Here is a 20,220-nt window from a genome sequence, read left to right on the forward strand (position 1 = left end):
TCATAACTCCCCTATCTCTCCAAGGTATTGGAGAAGTTGGTCAATTGACAATTGTCAAACTATCTAGAGACCAACGAATTACTGGACTCCTCTCAAACGGGCTTCATGGCCACCAAGAGTACAGAGGCAACTCTTCTGGCCGTCCTAGATAATGCAAGATCATTGCTGGACGAGGGAAAGGCAGTAGCCTTCATCCTGCTGGACCTGTCGGCGGCGTTCGACACGGTCTCCCACAAGCTTCTACTGGAAAATCTGCACGAAAAAGGGATACACGCAAAAGCCCTTCAATGGCTCAGTTAATTCTTGAGCAACAGAACACAAACCGTAGAAATGGGTGCCTTCTCCTCAAGTCCGAAAAATCTCAGTTGTGGTATCCCGCAGGGAGCATCCCTGAGCCCTACTCTATTTAATGTCTATGTATCATCCTTGGCAAAAATTGGCACAAAGTGGGGCTTTGGTATTTGCGGATGACATGCAACTGACAATAGCCATCAGAGACAGGCACGAGGACACAAGGGCTAAAATTAACAACTGCCTCACTGAAATGGCAACCTGGATGTCGGAACACTGCTTAAAGCTCAACCCTGAGAAATCTGAAATCCTGCTCCTTGGCGGAGCCAACCATATTTGAGATGCGTCATGGTGGCCCCACTTGCTGGGGTATGCCCCAGCACCCCTGCAGTGTGCAAAAAATATGGGTGTCTTTATTGATAACACCCTATACATGCAGGATCACGTGCGGACCCTGTGTGGAAGAAGCTTCGCTACCCTGAAGCTTTTAAAAAGGATCTTCCCCTAAATCCCACTGGAAAGCAGGAGAACAGTCACACAGGCCCTACTTTTCAGCAGGCTGGATTTTGGAAATGCACTTTTCGTTGGCTTGCCAGACTACTTTTTCAAATGTCTGCAAGTGATACAAAATGCAGAGGCCAAACTGGTGTGCAATAAGCGCAGATATAGCTCAGCAACTGATTGCTTGAGGCAACTTAATTGGCTGCCCATGCGTCAAAGAGCAGGTTTTAAGCTCTTAGGACATGCACACAGGGCACTCTATTATACTGGCCCTATGATTCTTCGGAATAGAATCAAATTCTACACCCCTCCCAGATGCCTAAGGTCACGCCTTCAGGCACTAGTTGACACTAAAAGGATCAGAAAGAGCAGGGCAGGTGGACGCACCTTTTCATACCTTGCAGCTCTGCACTGGAACAAGCTTCCACTGGAACTACGGCTGATAGAGGATTACACTGATTCAGGAAGAATCTTAAAACCCACTTATTCCCCAAGGCCTGATGTCACTGACCTTAACAGCCCTAGCTCTAATCACCACGCTCCAGCTACATTAGCGCTGTGATATCCCTATGGGATGAATGTTCCACTTTACAAATAAATAAATAAACAAATAAATGACAGGACTTAGTCCACTCAAAAGGGCAAACGCGAACGCTGTATCGCTGTGGAATAATATCAACCCAATAACTTGCATGGAAAGTTATGGTTGCGGATTTTAATAGGGAGAACTACTGGAGCAAAATATGCATGGATAAATGTAATCAATATATTAGATAAGTCCCACAAGAACTAAGCTCCACCTTAGCACCAACCACACTTCATCTTCATTGACTAAGAATAATGTGCAGTGCTTCACGACATAACATGGTCTTCAAACTTTAACATAATTTACATAAAACATATCACACTGTGGGACTTCAAACCACAACTTTTCAATGTCTTCACAGCAGCACTAGAAGTTCCAAAACTCTATCCATTGCTCCAAAGAGCCAAGCGAAGAGACTCTTAATCCAGCGGCATCTATAGCTGAAAAGATGCCTTCAGGATCATATCTTATCGAAGCTTATTGTTATTAAAAGTGAATCGCCCACCTACTGGTTGGGGTTCACTCACAGAATCTAAGGAGTCTCTGAAGCATTTTCTCCCAGTTATACTTTTTATTTGCCCTTGCACTGAGGCAAAAAATTGGGGATGTGGGTTGATCCTACTCTCTCGTATGAGGGTCATATTCGACGAGTGGTGGGGAAATATTTTGGCGTATTAACAAAACTACGGAAAACGCTGGATCTTCTCCCATTAGGGGCTAGGAAGACGTTGATACACGCACTAATTACGTCTCGCCTTGATTATGGGAACGTACTCTATCTGGGAGCCTCTGCTAGGGGCCTTGGGAGACTACAAGTTCTACAGAATGCCGCCACTCGGCTGGCTCTTATGCAGCCCAGGAGAGCGGCTTCAAAAAAGGCACTGGACTCATTGCATTGGCTCCCAGTTAAGAAAAGAGTACTGTTCAAAATTTTTGTTATATGCCACCGGATTGTCCAGGACAAGGGTCCGGCATATTTAAGAGATTTAGTCACCAAGTATGTTCCCAATAGATCTCTTAGATCCAGCGGTATGGGGCAGCAGGTAATCCCCAAGATAAAGAAGGCCAAAATGGATGGTCGTTCTTTTCGGTGTCTAGCAGCTCAGAACTGGAACAGACTGCCGATCCAGAGGTTGGAGTGCTCTGAAACTAAGTTCAGAAAGCGGTTGAAAACCTACCTGTTCTCTGCTTAGTGTAAGGTAGTTCCTGCTGTTGTTTCTGTCTTTTCCCTCTCACCTAGCGCGGGGACACGCCGAGATGGCGTAACCATGCGCTTTATAAATTTTATTATTATTATTATTATCATTTGTTTGCAGTAGGAAGTCGGAAGTCCCTTCCGCTGGATGATTTCAATTTCTCTCTAGATAAGGCATGACGCTTTAGATGGAATATGTAAATTTTGTACTGTTCAGGACTTGAACTATCCCAAGTCAAACATTTAAAGCTATGCATTTGCTTATATTACCCCCTCCCTCAAATGGACTTCCCATTTTAGGGGAAGGCCCAAAAGGTTTCCAGCTGCATGGTGTGGTCAGCCGCAAAGTGCACAGCATTTCTAATCTGGTTTGCAAATGATCATAACGAGTTAAATCATTGGAATACTGTTCTAATAGAGCTTTTTACATGAGCCCAGAGGTAAGCAGAAGAGGGAGTTTGTTCTGCAAACTCCTCTCATGGGGACCGGAGGGAATGGGTATGTGCTTCTACATGAATGTGGTACAAAAGGGGGTGGTGATGGACGGAGCATCTGAATCAATCAAACACTCACGCCCAGTCAAAAGATCTGGGTTTAATCCATAACCGTTCTTTAGCCCACTCTGCCACCCCAGTTTAGACATGGCTATATGCAAATCAGTCTGACCATGTGCCTCATGGGAACAGTCCAGCCCAAACTGCCAAGCCATGTCTTCCCTGGACCGGAAACAAGCTTCCGAGGACCGTTTTCTGGCATTACAGCCGTCTTTAGCCCGGCTTGCTTGAATCCAGTGGCAAAGTGAGCAAGGGACTCACGTCTGAGCATACCCTGCCACACTTATGGCGGCCAAAAGCGGTACAAAAGGGGGTGGTGATGGACGGAGCATCTGAATCAATAAAACACTCACACCCAGTCAAAAGATCTGGGTTTAATCCATCACCGTTCTTTAGCCCACTCTAAAGAACATCACCACCCCCTTTTGTACCTCTAGATAAATTTAGCATGTCACAAATCCAGATAGCCAGCAGTTGTGACTCTAGACTTCAGATGAAAGGTAAATAGTCACATGGCTCTAGAGTGTAGGTTTCCACGTCACCGACATATTGACTAAGAGATAACTAGAGGTAAAGAATTGTACTAGGGTGAGCAAAATGGGGGAGTGGGACGTGTGCCGGCGTAGCTCCTGGCCACTTTCATCGATCTGACGATCATAAGGCGGCCTGAGGTCCCGATAACTGTGAATTTGACCTCTTGTGGGGGTCCCTGCTCCCCGCACAGCCCCCCCGCCGACAGCTGGAGGTGGTGAGCGAGTCCTGAGGCGGCCTATGCACAGCGACGGAGGCGCCTGGAATAAAGATCACGATAGGCGACCCAAGATGGCGCTGTCGCTGTACTGAGGGCAGCCCTGGACCGGCCGGAGGTGCGGAGGAAAAGCGGGCGTGTCGCAGACGAGCTGGAGTGTCCCTGCTGCCCGGGAGAGATACCGCTGGCCAACTGATCCGCTGACGGGACACTGTGTTGTTCCCAGAGAGCTGGTGTGGTAACACAGACATGCCAACCCTCACGATTCAGGCGTGAGACTACCGATTTGAAGGCTCTTCTCCCGCCTCCCTATTCCTACAAGCAAAAACCCGATTCCTCAGGGGTTTCAGCTGACAGGGCTTGCTATTGTGTAAAGTGCTAATTCTTCCAGCAAAGAGTGGCGATGCAGGGGCTCTCAAAAGGGTGAAAAACCAACAAAGCGTCATTAACAAGGGAATCCTCTTTTAAAGACCTGCGAAGTACGGGGGGAGGGGAGGAGGGGAGGCTGTTTCAGCCCGGGCAGCCACAGGGTGGTGGGGGGGTGGGGGGTGCATGCACTGCCAACAACCTGCCAGGCAGGCTAGTGCCCAACACTTGCATCACCCTCTCTACCTGCCATTATGCTCCATGCTTCTGAAAGGTAAGAAAAAAATGTGCATTTACGTTTCAAATGTCCGATCCTACAGCAGCACACTTCCAAACTCCATACATGCCAGTAACCTGATTCGAAGTCCGATTCTCCCGTTTTTTTTTTTTTACATCTCCCACTTTGCTCTCCTGAAATGTTGGCATGTATGGCGGTAACCGGAGGAGGGGACGTAGCCGGAGCTGATCTTCCGGCGCATCTGGGGCCTGAATGGCGCGGCCCGGGAGACTAAGGGGGGCCCTGAGTGGTGTGCTGGGTCCCGGGAGCTGTGGACACCCTGTACGCCCCCTGCGGAGCGGCGGGAGGGTCCCTGACATCGGGGACGGCTGGAGGCGGGTAGTGAGTGGGAGTTTCATTGCTGCCGGACAGAAGGTGACATCAGGGAAGGCCGTTCACCCTCCCCCCCCCCCCCCCGGATATGCGCAGCACTTGGCACTGAATTAGAAGGCCTGGGACCTGGACTAAGGCCTTGGAGAGTAAAATCGGATAAGTCGGTACAGAGGGGACGCTCCTGCGGCAAGACCTCCGAAATCTGGCTGAAAGAGTGGCGGTCTCGGAGACCAGAATAGGAGACGCTGAAGACACCATACAAGACCTGAAGAAAGGTATGGCGGAACTACAATCCTCACACAAACAGCTCATGTGGAAGGTGGATGACGCCGAAAACGGCAAGACGCAACAACCTCCGATTTGTGGGTTTTAGAGAAGGAATCGAGGGGACCAACATGGCGGAATTTCTGCACTCCTGGCTTCTTCGCATCTTCCCGCAGGACAAATTCTCTACGTGCTTCGTCATAGAACGGGCGCATCGCGCGCTGCTGGCGAAGCCACCGGCGGGAGCAAGGCCTCGGCCAGTTATTGCTCGCTTTCTGAACTTTTTGGATAGGGACATGATTCTGCGGGAAGCCAGAAAAATGGGGGAAGTCAGTCTTGAGAACCCTCAAATCATGATTTTTCCGGACTACAGTCAGGAGGTGTAGAACAATGGCGCTCCTTTGACTCGGTCAAAGCGGAACGGACGTTCAGTACATGCTACTTTTTCCAGCGAAATTGAAAGTGATCTATAAGAAGAAAACATACTTCTTTCAAAACCCGGAAGAGGCATGGCAGTGGTTGGAGGAGCGCCCCCCCCCACACCCCCTCCCCTGACGCGCCATGCGTCTGACACTCAGAGAACGTCCGCTGTGGAAAGACCCATGGAAGGCCCGAGGGGATCACCAAAGCCGCAGAGACTGAGACAGCGACATGGCGGGCGTAGCTTGGCAGTTACCCCTTATCCTAAATCCGGAACTGTGCTGCGAAGACGGCAGAGTACGGCCTCACTTGACTCTGGTCGACCATCAGGTTCCCGGTTCGGCTGCTTGGCCGGAACAGCGCAGTCGGACAGGGAGGAAGAACCCATGGCTTCATCATCCGAAGGAGAGGAGTTGGAGGGTGCCTCACTGCATCCACTAGTAGCGGCATTCCATGATATGGAACAAGGAAATACACAGGGGGACGGAGCCTTGCAGGGAGACCCCCAGGACTCCAATTTGTGACGATGGGACAGTATCGGCTGATCGAGCATTGACCTGGTGGTCGTGGAGCATGCAAGTTGGACACCCCCTCCTGCTTGTTTTGTTCTTTGGGATCGATTGTAATTTTGGTTTTTACCTGCTTGTGCCTCTGCTTATATATGTTTTCCTTTTAGAGGTTTAGAGCGGGTTCTTCTGTTTCGGGGGTTGAGACAGGGTGGGCGACAGACCTTCACCTGGACAGTGGGTTAACCTCCTCTACACTGACCCACGAGCGAGGGTCAAGGTTAATGGGGCGCTGTCGGAAGACTTCCTCATTCGGAGGGGGACCCGCTACTGTTTGCCCTTACCATAGAAATACTGGCATGTGAGATAAGGCAAGAGAGAGGGATCACAGGGTTTAAGATAGACCAGGGCGATGTAGCCGAGGAAAAAATCTCGCTTTATGCAGACGACATCCTCCTATATGCCACCCACCCAGAGGTTTCGATACCGTGTCTATTCACTCTATTGGGCCGATATGGCTCCCACTCGGGATACAAGATAAACTGGCATAAGTCTGTCCTGTACAGCCCCAGGGGAGAGAGTATGGGATCTACATTGCCGATCGCACTCCGGGTAACGGCGGAGGGGTTTACATACCTGGGGGTATTTGCAACGAAAGACCGCTCAATCTCGTATCAGAGGAACATTCAGCAGGTCCTCGCAAATTTCGCTGGTGATGCTGCCAGATGGAAGACCCTCCCAGTTACGATTCCAGGTCGGGCGGCAATGTTCAAAATGATAACTTTGCTGAGGTTCTTGTACGCCCTCCAAAACTAGTACTTTCCCCTCCCCCGACAGCTTTTCAAAGAGATGAACGGAGAACTCCGGGCGTTGCGTTGGCTGGGGAAGCAGCCCAGGATAACCCTTGAGAATCTACAGAGGAATCAGTACAACGGGGGGATCTCCTTGCCGAACACTACGGCATATTACTGGGAGGAACATGTAGCACCAATAAACGATTGGCTACATGCCCCAGCGGATCACCCAACTTATAGACTGGAGAGGGGGAAAATGATGCACCGAACGTATTTGCACTACTTATATGGAGGGAGGGGAAAAGAAAGGCTACTCTCGGTAACCTGTGTGACCGTGGAGTTGTGGGAGAAGGCAACTCGGAGAAATGGGTGGGATCATAAACCAACGAAACAAACCCCGATATGGCATTGTCCTTGGCTCAAGGAATCACATTTTAAAGGTAATTGTTACTTGCACTTCTCTTGCCAGAAAACACAAGAAATAATAGCAATGCACTACAACAATTAAATTAAAAGTTTAAAGGCGTCAGCATATTTGTAGGAGACACTTACTAAGACGTCTTACTAGACAAGCATCATCTTCAAACGTGTTGGAATACGGTCATCCACTTCTCCATTCACAAGCACTGTACGGATTAATAAAAAACAGAAATAAACATGTCTTCTCAAGCCCACCTTTACACTTCATCATAATGTTGGTAGTAACAATAATAAATACCATAATACACAAGAAGATCCTAAATGCAGTAAAAATGCAGAACCTTTCTTTGTGGTGTGTCTATGTGCTCTAGTACTTGGAATGTACAGAGACCCTAAGTAGGCGACCCGGTCTCTAGTATAAGATCTATCCAAAAGCAATGTGGCATTGAGCCAGGAGGATGAGCGCATGTGCACGAGCTTCTCAGAAGGTTTACAGAGGAGCATTAGTTGTTAAAGCTGCGTTTCCACAGCATGACGGAGCGCATTATATAGTGACATATGTTGAAAGCCAGAGACATGCTTGGAGAGAGCAAGTAACAGCAGGACTTACCTTAAAATGAAATGTAGATCCTTTATTACATGATGGTGATGTAGTGTGGGCTTTCTCTACGGCATGCGTCAATATGGCTTTTCCAATGGCACCCTAAAAAGAACATAAAAGAGTTCAAATGTATCCAAACCAACTATATGACTCTCCATTTACAATAAGTTTGAAGGGTGGAATTTAGAAAGTTTGACACGCAATGTAAGTGTAATAGGATCAGGTAGGACTCCCCTTGAAAACATTGGCCTGTGATGCACAGAACCCCATGTCCTTTGAGACATTTTGCAAGCCTCTTCCCAGGGTGCATAATATGGGACCCTTCTCTCCGTTTCCTCTTTAGTCACTATTGTGTGTTAGTTCAATTACGTACCTAATAACTCTTAAGCCCTAGAGACACGACACCTAAATTAAACATTAAAGTGACAACAATAGTGCCGGTGATCTTACTACAGAGTGAGTCAAATTTGAGCCAAGGCCCACATTTCCCATTAAACTTTAGTGAGTGTATGGATGATGCAATGTAATTGATAGTTCCATGTCCAGCCAATTGCAGAGCATTCTCGCTTTTCCACATCCCCCGCCTCACCACACCTCTGCATTTGCCCAGAATCCCAACAACATCGCTACACGAAGATGTGTGTTCACACTGGTAGCCATGGACGTCAGGGAAGAAGGTACACAAGTTCCTGGTAGCGCCCAGCTCTGTGGCATCCTACGTCCCAATCTCCAGTGTACTTCCAGTGTACCTACTGCCACTTACATTGCCCAGTGCCTCGCTTAAACTCAAATGACTTCTGTGGCAAGTGGTGAAAGTACTGAGGTTTGGCCCTATTGGTGACCAGTAACCATGCAGCCGGTCCCTGGGGCAGGGTTGTCTAGCATGAGAATAGCTGAACCAATGTGTGTGTACTCTTCTACCTAGGACAGACAGCCGACATCAATTCAGCAGCATTAATGGATCCACCAAAATATTAAGGGGGTTAATCTCTCTGTGGACTGTTAGACTAAGAGGCTAATGATAATTTCTGAGCGAGACTACACACAAATGCCTGCGATAACAGCACATCCACCCTACCTATAGGAGAAAAAACATCCCATACAAAAGATCGAGAATACCACCATGCCCCTAGAAAGCTCTACATGGGCACTCTGCACCCACATTGCCTGCACACAGTCTGAAACGCATGCACACTCTACCAGGGACGGTGGAGTTTTCTAGCAAACATTATAGAACAGTTTATGTGACCATTCGTGCCCAACACAGAAATTTCCAGCATTAGAATTTAGTTTTACCTAGAGCTGAACTGCGGAGGGAAGTTAAAATGTAATAAAGGGTATAGGCCACGTTCACAGTCAAGCCCAGGACTGCAGGGCACCACACTTACACAGAGCTGCAGAGTCTGTTAAAGACATCACTTTTAAACCCAACAAGCTGGCCCCTTCACAGGCCTAAGCCTCCTTCTGGCAATCACACTGGAAAAATACATAGTTTGGTACAGACAAATGTTTATGACGGTCTAAATTACTATAAAGTGCAACGTAAATACATATTATGCTTTAATGACAGTGCCACAGTACCAGATTAATGGACAACAGACTGGCCAGGAACATGGCGGCCTGCGGTCAAGGAAAACCGCAGCACAAAGCCCACAGAATGATAAGCACAGAGATAGCGGTTCCATGACAGCCAAGAAACAACCCATGCTGATGGCCTGATTTATAACCACTCATTTCCCCCATTCAAACAGAAAGGAACAAAAAACAAGCATTTACAATGCAACGGTCTCGCCTTTGCAAAAGTTAGAGCTATTGGCATTGTAAATGACAACATTTTTATGTATGTGTTGGTTTTGAAAACAGATAAATAAATGGCATTGTCATTTACAATGCCAATAGCTAATCTCTCGCAAATGCGAGACCTATTGCATTTGCGCACACACACACAGAGCCACACACACACACAGAGCCACACACACACACACACACAGAGCCACACACACACACACTGCCATCAGCTTCCGTAAAACATATTTTACAATACTTTGATTTCCGTTTGACCACAGGAAGGGCCCTTCCCTGCCCTTGAATCCTGAACCATCGCCACACCGTGCTATCACGAGCCTGCACACCACACATCAGTGTTACCACAGCCCTCATATGAAACGGTCCAGACAGACTACTCTCCGAGCTCACTTACAAACCGCTAATAGACGGCAGCGAGCAGTTTATTCACCAGTTCCTCTTATGGACTCCCACAAAGCTCACGTTCCCTTCTTGCCTGACCCTACTCTATCACGCCTTAGCCCGCAGGTCGGCGCTGGAAGGGACGCCGTGCGTCTAATAAGCGCCTAATTCACTTGACGCGTAGGACGCAGCCAACCCGCATCTCGCCCCAGGCTACTACACCTAGACACAGAACGCCTCCGGTTGCACGTATACAAATGAAAGCACGCTGCCTCGGGCAGGCAGATATCACGTTCTCTTAGCCAGGATAAACAACAACCGATCGCTTCCGATATATACAAGAGATGCATTGAGAGGCGAACTATTTCAAAGGAGCGACGCGGGGATAGGATCTCTGCTCAACACTCCCCAGCCTCATTATATCTGTGCCACCAGTTTAAAACAACTTCATACGTCCATAGTGCCCCCACCCACTCACTAACAGCGTAAGCAGGGGCGGACAATCAACGCTGTTCGTGTCGAAAAACATTCAACCGGTGGTTGAGGACTTCTTTGACTTTGATAGGAGATGCTCACAAACACCACTGCTTAAAGGTTAGTAACATGGAGCTGTGGAGGGAGGGAAAATGGGAGGGGAATAGCAATGGGAAGGGGATTTGGGGGGGTTGAGAATCCAGCCTGGGTGGACGGGTGCAGAGAAGGGCTGAGATGCATTTTTACTCGCAGTCATTTTGGGATATTGTTAAAAGTTGGGGTTACTTTCGTTGTCTGGTTCTTTCCTTGCTTTACGTCTCCAAAGAGGAGGGAATGAGGAACAAGTTGGCACATTGCACAGACCAAGAGGGGAAATTTGATCTTTGCAGTGGATAAACATGAGAAGCGTGTTCAGCCTGAAACAAACAGACTAACACGATGTGAGAGCTACACAGTGTGCAGACGGCGACGAGGAACACTATTTAGTCGGCGACGAGGAACATAATGTAACTGAGAGCAATAACAAAGTTGAATACAACACATAAGCTCGTTAGAGAGCAATGCCCTGCAGCCAACAGGCTGCTAAGCCTGCAAAGCTATATCCGACCTGGATCCTTCAATAAGCTTCTTTTGTAGATCTGATCAGATCTCAAAGGAGTCTCGCATGCCAGAGTTTGATCACTACATAACTCCCCTACCGCTGGCCTCAATTCTTACAGCGCCTTGTGCTCTGAAACAAGTACCGAATTGTTAGCACTTTATTTAGCAAGCTTCGGGAGGGTAGACATCCCGTTATTGCCATGTTATGTGATCTCGTGAAATAGATTCTCAGCTGGAGAGGGGCGCGCAGAAGAGCAGAGGCCGCCGCCGTCATGGAAATCACACTTAAAGCACCTGGCTGAGATATAAAGTGTCACACCCTGGTTAGAAAAGCGGTCAGTCTCCTGCCGACGTCGGGTGTGTGCAGGTATACCCCAGGTGCCCATACCAGAGCTTCGCCCTGACACACCGACGCAGCCTGTAGCTCAGCCGCAAAACCCCCACAAGTGCGGCCTGCGACAGTGCTGGCCTGAGCCCCATCGCACAGCAGCATCGTGGGAAGCGGGGCCCTGGGGATTAGAGGCAGGGGCTCCGAGCGGCCAGGTGGTAGCCAGCCAGCGATGTGCAAATAGCAGCCTTGAACTGCTAGGGAGGCGCCCGGCTGGATTCTGCCCCCAGGGCCCGCCTGCAGCCCCACGGGGTAGAGGGAGAGGTGCCTTTGCACAACAAAGGATCGCCCAGTGTGCAGCCTTGCGCTGCTATGGTGCTGCCAGGCGAATTCAGCCCCGAGGGAGTGCCTGCAGCCCCACTGTGGGATGGGGAGTTGCTTCCAACACATGGGCTGTGCACCACGTAGAATGCGCTGCTCCTGCAAACACGTCAGCTTTGCAGAAGATGCTTTACTAGGAAACCCATGTGACATCCCGACGCCCCGGCAAACACACATGATGTATGCTATCAGCCGGCTCTCACCCACCCACTGCTGTGCTCCTGAAAGGCAGCGTGAGCGTGGCATAACAAAGGCTGTCCACAGGACATAGAAACACAAGTCATTTTGGTATAATAGCGGCACCCGCGCATTACTTTCAAAATGTTACAAGTAAAGTGCGGGTGCCGCGATTATACTAAAATGAAAGAAATAGATTTTTTTCTATTTCTTTCATTTTTTTATGAATGCGGCACCCGCGCTTTACTTGTAACATTTTAAAAGTAATGCGCGGGTTACTCTTCACAGCCCCGTCCCTTTCAGACTGGGTGCCCCGACTTCCTGCTGGGGTAAAAGGTTCCTTATCTTCTTTATGGGGTCATCCTGACCCATAAAGAAGATAAGAAACCTTTTACGCCAGCAGTAAGTCAAGTAACCCAGTCTCAAAAGGACGGGGCTTAGAGAGAAAGAAGAACGTCACTAGGACCTCTTCTCCAATGGCTGGCCACCCTTTTTGCATGAACGGTGACTCCAGCCAATGGAGAAGAGGGGCGGGGCTTAACCTCGCTAGTAGAAAATACCCTACATCATTAAATCTGCCAGGTCAACTGCACATGTGCGCAGTCTTTTGTAGGCAGAGACCTAAAAACACGATTGAACATTGGAAAAACAGGAAAAATACAAGGCGTCGAATTATAAAATGTAAAAAGAAATATTTCACACATACTAACCCACACAACATATTTGCGTTGGGAAGATTACTTCACAACCCATATACATTTTTTGAGTATAGCAGCTCGCGACTTAACTCTACCTCTGAGCTTGACTCTAGAGCCCTCAGAGCCAGACTCATCAGTTTTCTCATTAGTCTTCTCATTTATCTCCCCTCAGCTCCTCAAACTGTGAAAACAACTCCCAGCGAAGGTATCTTCATCAACAACACACTCTTAAAGAACAGTACAAGTCTCCCTGATAGTTGTTTTTTTTAAATATTTTTAACTGCAACAACTAAATAATTACCTGCTTCGTCAGTAGATGGTAACTACAGGTCCTGCTTATCAGCAAATTAGCTGGCACACCTAGCTACACGCTTAATTATCCAAACCCTCCAATCCTGCGTAAATTCACTTTGACTACTTTTAATCGTTTACTAAACTTAGATACTGCCTTGCCAGCAATCCCGATGTTCAAGATAGAGAGCCAATATACACCTTGAAATTTGGGAAACACATCTTTATCAACATCATACCTTTTCTACAATTTGCCCTGCTTCCCTGCCACCCTCTGCTCCACAAATGTCTTGCTATTGCTAGGAAGATCCTCACAGCAACTTGTTAATCAACCACCAAAGACATGTAAAAAGCAGGCTTATGCCGTTTGAGCAATATAAATGGACTCAACTTTGTGGTACTGTGCAGAGTAATGTGATAACTCCACAACTTTTAATGAACATACTCTCTGTTCTTGTCGACAATTCCTTGCCTCTTTGATGTAGTCCTCCAAACCCTGTGTAGTATTTCAGCTTGCCCATTACAAGGACGGTCATAAAGAGCTGTAGTAATGTGAACCTCATTTTGATACATAAAGAAATATTTCACTGCATGAGAAGTGAGCTGTACACCACTATCTGTAACTAAGCATCTAGAGAAACCTTCTTTGCAAAAGATCTCCCTAAAGAATCCAATAACACCCTTAGTAGTGGCACGACTAACAAACTTCACAACAGGTCACTTACAATGATCGTTGATAAGAAACAGAGCAAACCTAGAATTAGCAGGCGACTGACCATAAGGTCCAGACCGATCAAATCCAGATTTCTCCCACAGATGTTCTGACCAGGTAACCAAAAATAAGTGAGTTGGTTTCGTTTTGAGCATATGTTTACTGGTCCCACACTCTCCATAACCCCCACCCACCACTCAGCCATCTTGTCCAAACCAGAAAGGAGTAACTGTCAGTACACTTATAGTACTGACAGTTGGCAAAGAAGACCACTCAAATCTTTTCTCAGAGCATCCATTTTTTCGGTGAAAATACACAGAAATATATATAATACTCACAGCCCCGCAAACAAATTTCTCTTTACTATCAGGTGCTGAAGAATTCACAATAGCTTCTACAAATGCTTTTTTAGGAACCTCAACTTTACCCCAGACTGTATCACGCAGGTAGGCCACCTGTACATTGAAGAAATTACATTTTTGGTTTTTAGTGTCAATCCTTCGCTTTCAAACCACTGGCAGACTGACTTCCTTAAGATGTTCTACATGTTCCTCTTCAGACTTATAATTAATTAGAATTAATTCAAATATAATCCTGGAAGAAGCATTTACCAGACCCCCGCTCCCCTTCCCCGATCCCAGACAGAAGTTATAAAACATGGCACACTGAAACAAGCATTGGCATAGCCAATAGGTCTTGCTTTTGGGACATTATGAGTATTTAGTTATGCAGCACAATGTCCTTGGTGCATCAACATCAACTGTTGCATGGCTAACCAAAGCCTAAGGAGGGGGAAACGAGACAGATGTAAGTATCAATCCGAACCTACAATGGAACCTTTCTAGTGCTGGCTCAACCTCAAATGGAGGCAAGGGGGAGGGGTGAAGAATCTGCAGAAGATAGATTATATACCATAAAAAGAGTTATCGGACACAAGGGATACTTCTCCCCCAGACGCCTAATCTTAAGAAATTGTCTCAAAGCAGTACCCAACAGGCGGCTCTAAGAAGTGCTAATCAGACAAGAAAATCATGCAAAACCGGCCAGGTAAATGAGTTACTGCTCCTCTCCTGAGAAGCCAGACAGTTTTTTGTTTTTTTTGTCCTAGGCAAAAACATGGCCCGTAGTTCCCGAGTCAGACAGGTGTAGCTGTTCGAATCGTTGTCTTTTTACCGAGCGAGCAGAACATCAAGACCGGTCAAGGGGCATTGAAGGGAGAGCTTTGAGACTGTCAGTGGCAAGTTTGTAAGGAATAAAAGTCGGTGTCCCGGGCGATTAGCTCCATTTGGGGACAATTTGTCTACATGATTTACAGCAGGCTGCCAGAAACGGATGAGAAAAGCATATGGAATCTGTATTGCACCCACACGGCTCTGAAGCTAGATGGGGCTAAAAATTACATACATCGATTAAAAAGCACCTGTTGAAAATACATGCTTTGATCAGAAACATTAACATTTAATTTCCATTAGGAGAAAAGACTTTTTAATATTAGAAATTATAATGTTTTCTAGGGATATGGATTTTTTTTTTAAACTTGATTTCCCTTAAAGGAAAAATTATTTCTAATCTGACTTTCTGGATTTAAAAAAAAAATCTTTTTTATTTTACAGAGTTTTATATAGCGCGAACTTGATCCGAATCGGGTATCAGAGCGCATTACATAGCACCAGTTGCATTACGTGAGGACACATTCCTTTTTCTTTTTTTTTGTTAGGCATGGGGAGATTAAGTGATGTGCACAGGATGTTCAGCGTCATTGCCGAGACTCGAACCCAGTTCCCCAGATTCGAGGTCGACCGCCCTAGCTGTTAGGCCAACCAGGGCTTTAAGTGGGACGGGTCTCAAGGGGTCTGAGCAGCGTCAGTTTTTTTCAGGGGACCTCGAAACGGGTCTCTATCGGGCTCTGCTTTGAGCCCTGCCACAGGCGGTCTGTTTTCTTTCCAGACTGCAGTGACAGCAGTTTGCGTTCACTGCAGTCCGGAAAAAAGTGCCAGGGCGTAAAACAGCCTGATAGAGACCCGATTCGAGACAGCAGGCACATCGATGTGCGCTGCCCACAATGCTCACTTCTCACTAGTGGAGAAGTTACGGCATGACTTCATGCCAGGTGAGTTGTGGGGGAAGGGAAATCCTTTAAAGAGTCAATTTCTTTCTGGATTTCCCTTCCCTTTCTAAAACGCAGGACTAGCAACATTGTGCTGGATCACCAGGGCTTTAATTGGAAGCTTTTTCAATATTATATGTAACAAGCCATAGTTGCAGCTTAATTATCTTATGCAACTAATAACCATTGATAAAGCCAATAATCCTTACTTGTTGTAGGTTTGATGTTACTTGTTGTATCACATATCTAGATGCAATGACAGAAACAGCAAAATACAAGTAGGGCAGCACACTATGCTAAACACAGAATTTGGACGTAAATGTTTTAAAGTCACGCCCCTAATTACACTGGCCACGCCCCTTTGAGAGACCCCCACAGTTTTTTCATAGCACTTAAAGCCCTGAGGCCAACTAAATGTTACAATATTCTTAACACCTTAAATAAAGATATCATATTTGTCTTGTGTCGTTCAAACAGTACTTGATAGGGAAGAAGAGGTAAGAGTTTCGGAATGGGCAGAGGAAACAGATAAAGAAGAGTGTGTGTGCTTTAGACAGACAATGCCACAGAGAGCAAAAAAGAGACAGGGGAAGAGGATACAGAGATGGAGAGGGAAAGTGTGGGATAAAGAAAGGATGAGAACCTGAGAAAGAGGAGAGAACTAGAGTGAGGGAGAGAGGCAGTGAAGGAAGGGGAGAGGGAGAGGGAGAGGAAAACGAGAGACTGAATGCGTGCAAGAGAGTGTAATCCCAGGGTGATGAAGAGTTAAACTTCCGGAGTTTACAATTCCTCACCACACAGAGCAGATATACATCTCCTTGCTGCACTGTTTCAGGTCCATGATTGTACCCAGTGGTCGAAGTGGGGAAAAAAAAGTAGGGGAACTGTGGGCGGAGACTCCGAGGGTGGGATAACCCAAGGATTGGATCAGTGGGCGGAGTCAGAGGTGTGGCCAGAATGTGCCAAACATCCCAATTTTTAGTATTTGTTTGGCATTTCACCGACCAGTAAGTGCTTATTGTGTTATTTAATTCAACCAATGGATACACTTGATTATTTAAGGTTTAATAGGAGTTATTGGCATTTAAATACATTCACAAAGTGGAATATATTTCCAATCACACAATGTTCCAAATACGCTTAAAAGTGGAACCACAAGCCATTTGCTTACAAGCCATGCAGTTTTCGCATTAGCACTTCTCCTCCCTTGTTCCACAAGAGCAGTTCAAACAGGAATGGCAAAATATCCTAGTTTGCAAATGTTATCTATATAATTATGGCTCTGCTATATTTGTCACATAATACATCATCCACTGCATAATCTTGCAGTTTTAACTAATCATTTTTGTAGCTCAAATGGATAAAAAGTTACTAAAAAACGTGACTTGAGTTGCTGCAAAGTGGACGGCTCTTTGTAAAGGTCGACTGATCCCCTTTCTCACTGTTGCATTTGTATGTTATACTGATACTAATGAGGCAGAGACTTAACATGTGTAAAAATATCTAAACAATAAAGTATAAGAAAATATATTGCATTACACACTTCAGCCATTTTTTTGTTGCATAATTTAGTCAACACTGCGGCATCATTTTGTCCGTCATTGCTGCATAATTCCAGTGGCTCCAGAGCAGGTAGCACATGTTAAAAGTGCTTGTGCATGAAGCAGAAAGTGTGAAGTTTGCAAACTTAGTTTGGTGTGTGTGCAAATCCTGCATTGCTGATCCTTGGTGAGTTGCAGCTACTACTGCTGGAGGTACCAATGGGTGAGGTAGACTGGCCTCGATGGCAGGGCCGGCATTAATGCTGGTGGCACCCTGTGCAACAATGTTTGTTGGTGCCCCCAAAGATCACCTACACCTTGGACACTACACAGAGACAATCATTTATACGTGTGTAAATCATTGTAAAGGAAATGTTACATAAGACAAAGGACTACAAGGTGTAGAAGCCCCATGACAACCATAGGCAGTATAGTTTAATAGCTCACTATTCTATGTTAGGATTTTAACTTATAAACTGCAAGTAATAAAAGGATTTCAGTAACAAAAGGATCTCTCTGACACAAGCAGTAACCTACTAACCTAGTTAACATTATGTGCACTTTGTGATCTGCATGGTACATGTTCTTTGCAGCAGGCACATTAACCCTATGTGCCACCTTTCCAAGAGTCAACCCTTCCGCTAGACAAAACTCTGATCTCTCAATAGAAAGAACATTAATCACGGAAGTTATCATGACATTTTTATTGTTGCTGAAAGTTGCTGGAGGCCAGGAAGGAGGCAGCAAGTTTTTTTTAAAACCTTAATATACTTGCAAACACTACGCACCCACCCGAAATTGTAAGTAAGTAATTCTTTATTGCTCAGTTAATTAAAACCATTGCAATCAGCTACATGCAATACGTGTAAACGCACTTAAAATACAAATGTATCTGGTACATCCCTTTTTATAAATAGATTTGTTAAAATGTCATTAAAAACATTGAGCAAAATTTCATAAGGCTAAAAAGTGCATTCTAAAAATTTAGGCATCTTTAGCACTTTCCGTGAAATAAGATAAAAATATATCGTTATGTGGCCCAAAGTGTCTATATTAAAATCTTTGCGACTGCAGGTTCTTTGGGGCGATTTTGAGCGATACCGTCAGGTGGACGTGACAGTCAAGAGATAGCCCTTCAAGGGAGAGTCTTATAGCTGGTTGCAAACAGCTTCTGCAGTTTTGTAACATTGTAATCGGTCCATAGTGACGGAGATATACAGACTTGCTTAAGAAAGGAAGAATTTGATCTTTTTTATGAATTAAAATGGGCACTGCCAGAGTGTCTGGGCGCGCAGCTTGTAATTTTTGATGACGAATGCCATTTCTTAAAAAAATTTAACGTTGGGATGGTTGTTCCTTGTCGTTGCCGAGTGGGGCAATAGGACTCAAATGCCGAATGGGTTTCTTTTATCCAATCTCTCCTTTCTGGCGTTCTGCTTTTTTTTCAGTTTTTTCCAGAAATTTAACAAGATGATTTGCTAATTGGATGTTTTTCTCATCAAAGCATGCTTTGACTGCCTGCCGACATGTTCTTATTCCCAGTTTCTTTATGGTTGGTTTTAAATGATATCTGCACTCCTTTTCCAATTCTTTGCAAATGCATATTAAGTGAGGGATATCCTCTTTTGGGTCCCCGCATAACTGGCAATTTGTTTTCGTTTGGAGCCGTTTCCGCAGGGGAAGGTGGTATTGTGATGGAAGAATGCCCAGCCGTAGTCGTATGAACTTCTCCTTTGTGATCCGTGTGTAAACGACTCCTAGGTAGTTTTGACAGGAGCTGCTAGTATAATTTTGGATGACGGTCCAGCCTAGAACCCTGTTGGCTAGTGTTGCTTTGTCCTCTACTAGCGAAATGATCCTTACAGATTTATTTACTAGATGTTTGAAGGTATTATGAGATCCAATGCTCTTCCAGGAGTCTTGTAGTTCCAAGGAGTCTATTGAGTGCTTTAAATAGTTTGCAGCTGCACACTTATTTTTTCTTTCTAACTCCTTCCAGATATGTGATTCAAGCTTGAGACTTAAGCTCCCTGTATTTTATAACAACTTTTGGCATAGGCGCCCATTCTTTCTACTCTTTGATTCCTCAGGCCAAATTCAAGCCTTATTTGTGCCTGCGAGGGGTAATTAGGCAGGTTGAATAGGTTTTGCATTGCCCTGGCTGTTATATTGTCCAATATCTGCGTATCCCTCCCTCGGAGGCATTCGCTTCCGTAAGTAATAGCCGGTGTTAGTTTTGCTTGGTTCACTTGTGGTAGTGGGGTAAAGCTACGGCAAGCTGCTTTCATTTTAAGATTCCTCAGTGCGACCGCTATTGTGAATCCTTTCCTTTTTATTGCTTCTTTCGGTGGCTGAAATGTCCCTTTCCTATCAACAATTACACCCAGATATTTGTATTCCTCCACAGTTTCCAGTGAAATAGGTATCCAGTGCGGTCACATTGTTCGCACCGCCCTAACCTGCTCAAGGTTCATGTGACCTCAGTGACAGACTCACAGTGACTGGATCACTGTTGCTCTAGGGTGTGCTGCATTGTAGGCCTGCCCGCAAGGCTGGAGGTGAACTTCAGTATGGATTGTCGTGGACAGGCCTTCAAGGTTAACCCACACTTGCCACTGCAAAGGTCCACCTGCTGGTGCTAAGACACCTCGGCTTCTAAGGTCTAGTGGAGCTTTCTACGGTCTAGCACGGGAATGTGCTCCCTCAGGAGAGAGGTCTGGGGGACTAGTCATGAAGGCTGAATCCGGCTCCCCGGTTCCAAATTCAACAGCTCTGGCCATAGTGCAACATCCTCTCCCTCACTCAACACCATACTGCCCCACTGAGAAAAACTCACACTGCCTTCAGCTACAACCCAATTGTGCCCCG

The 20,220-nt window shown here is 46.1% G+C and overlaps 1 protein-coding gene across 6 annotated transcripts in view; it reads right to left on the reverse strand.

Annotated features, from left to right (window-relative positions):
* MED25 (mediator complex subunit 25) overlaps positions 1 to 20,220 on the reverse strand; it is a 173,847-nt gene that overhangs the window by 127,694 nt on the left and 25,933 nt on the right. For all 6 annotated transcript variants that reach the window (XM_086930176.1, XM_086930179.1, XM_086930175.1 and 3 more), the window contains exons 2-3: positions 7,866 to 7,958; positions 7,388 to 7,461 (exon numbers count right to left, since the gene is read on the reverse strand). The gene's annotated coding sequence lies outside the window, so the exon portion shown is untranslated. The remainder of the gene's footprint in view (positions 1 to 7,387; positions 7,462 to 7,865; positions 7,959 to 20,220) is intronic.

This window comes from Lissotriton vulgaris, chromosome 7 (assembly GCF_964263255.1).
Source record: "Lissotriton vulgaris chromosome 7, aLisVul1.2, whole genome shotgun sequence".
NCBI lineage: Eukaryota > Metazoa > Chordata > Amphibia > Caudata > Salamandridae > Lissotriton > Lissotriton vulgaris.